Here is a 6000-nt window from a genome sequence, read left to right on the forward strand (position 1 = left end):
AGCGCCGAGTGCCACAGAGGTGGTTGTAGTTCAGGAGGTGGAGCAGCTCATCTATTGTACTGTTTATATTGTGCAAAATCACAACAACAACTCAAAGCACTTTATATTTGAAAGTAAAATCAAATATAAAGTGCCAAATATATACTGTGTGTAAAACAGGGGTCTCAAACTCGTGGCCCATATATTGGGTGACGTTACTTTTTTTGTTCAGAAGGATTTGTTTGTTTTTGAGTGCAATGTTAAAAAAAAAATGATTTAATGGAAGACAATATGAGCAGAGTACACAAACACGCAGAGGGATAGGCTGTTAGTTCAGTGAGAGTCAAAAGCTAATGTGTTCACTTATGTCTGCGTTTTTAATGTGGTCATCTGTCTGTCTTCCTTCTGTCACCCCAACCAATCACAGCAGATGGCCCCGCCCCTCCCTGAGCCTGGTTCTGCTGGAGGTTTCTTCCTGTTAAAAGGGAGTTTTTTCTTCCCACTGTCGCCAAAGTGCTGCTCATAGGGGGTCATTTGATTGTTGGGTTTTTCTCTGTATGTATTATTGTAGAATCTACTGTACAGTTTTTTCAAAAAGGTCTCAAAGACTTTAGAGTCAGACCTGTTACAGATCGTCAACTTTTCTTTAATATCAGGTGTGTTTCCAGAACCACTAAAAACTGCTGTAATAAAACCTATACTGAAAAAGGACAATCTTGACAAGACACAAATGAACAACTACAGGCCGATCTCAAATCTCCCATTTTTAAGTAAGATCATTGAAAAAGCAGTTTCTCAACAGCTCAATTACTTCTTAAAACAGAATAATTGCTACGATGCCTTCCAGTCAGGTTTTAGACAGAACCACAGCACTGAAACCGCTCTGACCAAAATGTTTAATGACATATGTCTGAACACAGACAGTGGAAAAATGTCAGTCCTAGTTTTACTGGATCTCAGTGCAGCATTTGATACAGTTGACCACAACATATTACTCAAACGACTGGAGAACTGGACAGGTCTTTCAGGAACTGTACTAAACTGGTTCAAAACATACGTAGAAAACAGGAAATACTTTGTATCAATAGGTAACTTCACATCTGAGCAGACAAGTATCACATGTGGAGTTCCCCAAGGTTCCATCTTGGGACCCCTTCTGTTTAACATCTACATGCTCCCACTGGCACAGATTATAAACAACAACAAAATAAACTATCACAGCTATGCAGATGACACACAAATATATATCACAATGTCACCAGGAGACCGAGGCCCTGTACAGGCTCTTGGTAAATGCATTGAGGAAATCAATGACTGGCTGTGCCACAATTTTCTCCAGCTAGACAAAAACAAACTGAGGTAATAGTCTTTGGCGCCAAAGAAAAACGATTACAGGTCACCAGAGAACTTCAATCTATACATCTAAAAACCACAAACCAGGCGAGAAATTTGGGTGTAGTGATGGATGCAGACCTAAACTTAGAAAACCACATTAAGACAATAACAAAATCAGCTTACTATCACCTCAAGAATATATCAAGGATAAAAGATCTGATGTCTCAACAGGACCTGGAAAAACTAGTCCATGCATTCATCTTTAGTAGGCTTGATTACTGTAACAGCATCTTTACAGGTCTACCCAAAAAATCAGTCAGACAACTACAGCTCTTTCAGAACTCTGCTGCTCGAGTCCTCACTAAGACCAAAAAAGTGGACCACATCAGTCCAGCTCTGAGGTCCTTACACTGGCTGCCTGTCCGTCAGAGGATAGACTTTAAAGTTCTGATGCTGGCCTATAAAGCTCAGAATGGTTTAGGACCAAAATACATCAATGACCTCCTGACCCAGTATGAACCTTCCAGATCCCTCAGGTCATCTGGATCCGGTCTTTTATCAGTTCCCAGAGTCAGAACCAGACACGGAGAAGCTGCATTCAGCTTTTATGCTCCTTTATCCCTTGGAGATCCTTAAAAAAAGACATCCACCTTTGCTTTTAATGGACATAAATGTCCATTCCCCAAAAAGTGCTATAAAAACTTTATATATTAATATTTTTTTCCACTTTAAATTGGTCAGTCTTTTAAAACTACTTCTCCCTGAAATATTCATATAAAGTTTTAATTATATTTTCGTTGTTTTAACCCTTTAAATCCCAGTTGTATTACACGAGCGCCCTGTTTTTTTAGCCCCAAAAAAACTAAATATTTTCCAAAAAAAAAATTTGAAGTAATATTTGATTGTTATTATAATTAGGCCTTTAGATGGTCCAAAGATTGGCACCAAAATTCATTTTGACCTGCCATTATTTTTTTTGCAGGAGCACATTAAAAAAAAAATGCATCCACCTTTAAGCCTATGTCCATTCCCCAAAATGTGCAATAAAAATATTAAATATTAATTTTTTTTCACTTTAAATTGGTCAGTCTTTTAAAACTACTTCTCCTTGAAATATTCATGTCAAGTTTTAATTACATTTCGCGGATTTTAACCCTTTATATCCCGGTTTCGTCACATGAGCGCACTGCTTTTTTTTGCCCCAAAAAACATAAAACTTGAATATTTTCCAAAAAAAACATTTGAGGTAATATTCAATTGTTATTATAATTAGGCCTTTAGATGGACTAAAGATTGGCACCAACATTCATTTCGATCGCCTTTTTTTTTTTTTTTCAGGACCAGAAAATGGTCTCCAGGCGGCAAATGCTCCTCCTCTAGGCCGAAATAAGTGCATCTTCCCGGGGTAAGTCGCGACGATTACCGGGGACTCCTTTTTCCAGCACGTACGTCCGATACCACGTGACAACAAATAAGTCATTTCCTGTTGACTAAAAAAAAAAAAAAGCACCCTCTCACGGCCCTAGGGACCGAAAATGGTCCCGCCCGATCAGCGGGCGAAGCCGCTGCTGCACGCCGGAAATGAGGCTTCATTTCCCGCAGGTCTGTCTAAGCAGCCCGGGGTCAAATGTGGAGCAAGGTCGCCACCAGGTGGACAAATAAAAAAAATTACAACTCTAAGGCCCGTCCTGCAAAACGAAACGGAAACATAAGTAATCACCAAGACATTAACGGTAATAATTCTGCAGTGAAAAATAGCGTTTATAATGGAAGTCAATGGGGACATTTTTGTCCGAAGAGACTAAGGTGGATGCATCTCTGTAGCTTAGCCATTTTAGGCTAATTCAATGAATTTACACCACAATTATAAAATATAATTAAAAAGAAAATTCTTTGACAAATTTGGCTATATTCCACTCAACACAGTGAAAATGGTTTAAAATTAAAAATGCAAAAGACAATAAATGTCCCTAAGGACCTCTGAGGGTTGTTAAATCTGGAACAAACTCCCAGAAAGCCTCAGATCAGCTGAAACACTCAGTTTATTTAAATCCAGGTTGAAGACTCACCTGTTCTCAGCTGCATTTGAATAAAGCACCAAATCCACACTTTTAAGCTTAAATTTCAAAACTTACATTTAACTACTGATTTTATGTTTTGATTTTATCTGTTTTGATTTTATATACTGTTTTGTTTGTTTGTTAATTAGTTTGTTTGTTTGCTTGTTTTAATCAATCTTAAATCATGCTTTTTATTTGTTTTTGTTTCTAATGTCTCTGTAAAGCACTTTGAATCACCTTGTTGTTGAATTGTGCTGTACAAATAAACTTGCCTTGCCTTACAATAGAAAGTGCCTTGAGGCAACTGTTGTTGTGATTTGGCGCTACGTAGAAAAATGAGAAATAAAATGAGAGCAGGGGCGCTGCCACATGTGTGGCCAGAAAGAGGACCATTGTGTTTATTTGGTAGTTCATTGAAGGCTTCAGTTAAGAGGAAGGAAAAAGAAAAATTCACGTTAACTGTAGCAGTTTTGTCCTCTTATACAATATTTGAAATTTGGGAAATATTTGTGGGTGTTTTCTTGTTTGTTTTGCATTATGTGAACACTAAAGTGTCCCTCACATTAGATGACAGTGCCAGCAGTGGCCCACAGCTCGTTTGAGACCCCCGATGTAAACTATATGCTTTAGCAAAAAGGAAAGTTTGAAGCCTGATCTTGAAAGTAGAGATAGTGTCTGTCTCCTGAATCCAAACTGGAAGCTGGTTCCACAGAAGAGGGGCCTGAAAACTGAAGGCTCTGCCTCCCATTCTACTTTTAAATACTCTAGGAACAACAAGTAGGCCTGCAGAGCGAGAGCGAAGTGCTCTAATAGGGTGATATGGTACTACAAGGTCATTAAGATACGATGGGGCCTGATTATTTAAGACCTTGTATGTGAGCAGCAGGATTTTGAATTCTGGATTTAACAGGAAGCCAAAACAGGAGAAATCTGCTCTCTCTTTCTAGTCCCTGTCAGGACTCTTGCTGCAGCATTTTGGATCAGCTGAAGGCTTTTCAGGGAGTTTTTAGGACTTCCTGATAATAATGAATTACAGTCGTCCAGCCTGGAAGTAATAAATGCATGAACTAGTTTTTCAGCGTCACTCTGAAGATCAAATAAAAATGCAGTTTTTTCAGCGACGTCGGGACAGACGAGGGTTTCTTCTTCCTCTTCAGAAATCTTCAGGCGTCGTGGAGGACGTCACCCGTTCAGTGTTCAACACGTGTTCAGGCAGGCCGACTGAAGTGTGACTTTTATAAATGAACACACAGGTTTTCTTGTTAAGTTTTTATTATGCTTAAAAAAGAAAATTAAAAGACAGAGGAGGTGGTGATCAAAGAAAAAGAAAAATATATATTCATATTCAAATATCTTTATACTTTTCTATTCATATATGATTAACAATGCAAAGAAAATAATTCCCGTAGTAGTAGTGCTTAAGTAAAGTTCAATATAGACTTTATTATAACAAAATAGGCAGTTTACCGAGGGTTAAATATCTGTCAAAATCTCATTGTACAATAATCGTGTTTCCGACACCTGTGGACGCCCGGAGGTGGCAGCTCGTCTCCGGGCTCGCCGCGCGAATCGCATGATCGACATCGTTTTTGTGGTAAGACACTGGCGACGCTGATGGACGTCACCGCGACGACCGGCGGGGTTCTAACTGCAGAGGGCGCCACTGCGTCACGCGACTGTGGACTCGTCCAAGTGAGAAAAAAAAGAGACCAGAATTAAAAAAAAAAAAAATCAGCTGAAGAGAATCTAAAATCAGGAGTTCAGATCTCACGAGACACTCGTTGACGTCGGCGTTACTTCCTCGTGTTGTCCTGCAGCTCTGACGTGCTTTTAAATATTTTTAATTTTTCATAAGTGTTACAGTTATAATTTCATTATAATAAAATAGATTGTTGTAATAAAAGTTAATATAATTCTTGTTTCACTGTTTACAGGAAGTTTTATATTTTGGTAAAATAAAATCTTTTACTTTTTAGGTTTTAGGGGTTATAATAAAATATTAAGAAATCTATTTTGTCCTGTGATTCTGGTGTGTTTGTAAATAAAATACGGATTTGGGATTTTAAGTTATTCTAAACTTAAAAGTTTCACGCTTTTCTAAATTCATTTATGTTAAAACAATTTTAATTTGTTTTGCATTTTCTGGTGATTCAAATTCTTTTTGTATTAGATTATTTTTTCCTTGCTGTTCTGGATCTTTCATAAAAATCTGTTTTTTATTAATTATGAGCAGTTTTTCTAACAGGCGGAAAATGTTTGTAGCATTTTTCTTGATTTTAATATTTAATTATCTTAAATTAGATTTTATCATAAACCATATTTGGCATAATCAGTTTCATAAAATTCTGAGATAATTTTCTTTAGTAAATTAAAATAGTTTGATTTTATTAGATTCTTTTGTTATTTCTAATATTGAGATTTTTCTGGTAATAAAATAAACATATTTGGAAATTTCTGTCTTGCATTTGGTGTTTTAGTGAAATTAAACACGTTAATGAATAAAATATTTTTTATAGATATGATTTATAATTTTTGATGATTGCACTCAGCTTATTTTCATCTATAAAAATATTTATATTTTTCTGTCTCTTTGTCTCGGTGGTTTGGTGAGGAACGATTCGACGTC

Source organism: Copadichromis virginalis, linkage group LG18, assembly GCF_057382275.1.
Source record: "Copadichromis virginalis isolate Kocher_CV1m ecotype Utaka linkage group LG18, C_Virginalis_male_GT1.1, whole genome shotgun sequence".
Lineage (NCBI taxonomy): Eukaryota > Metazoa > Chordata > Actinopteri > Cichliformes > Cichlidae > Copadichromis > Copadichromis virginalis.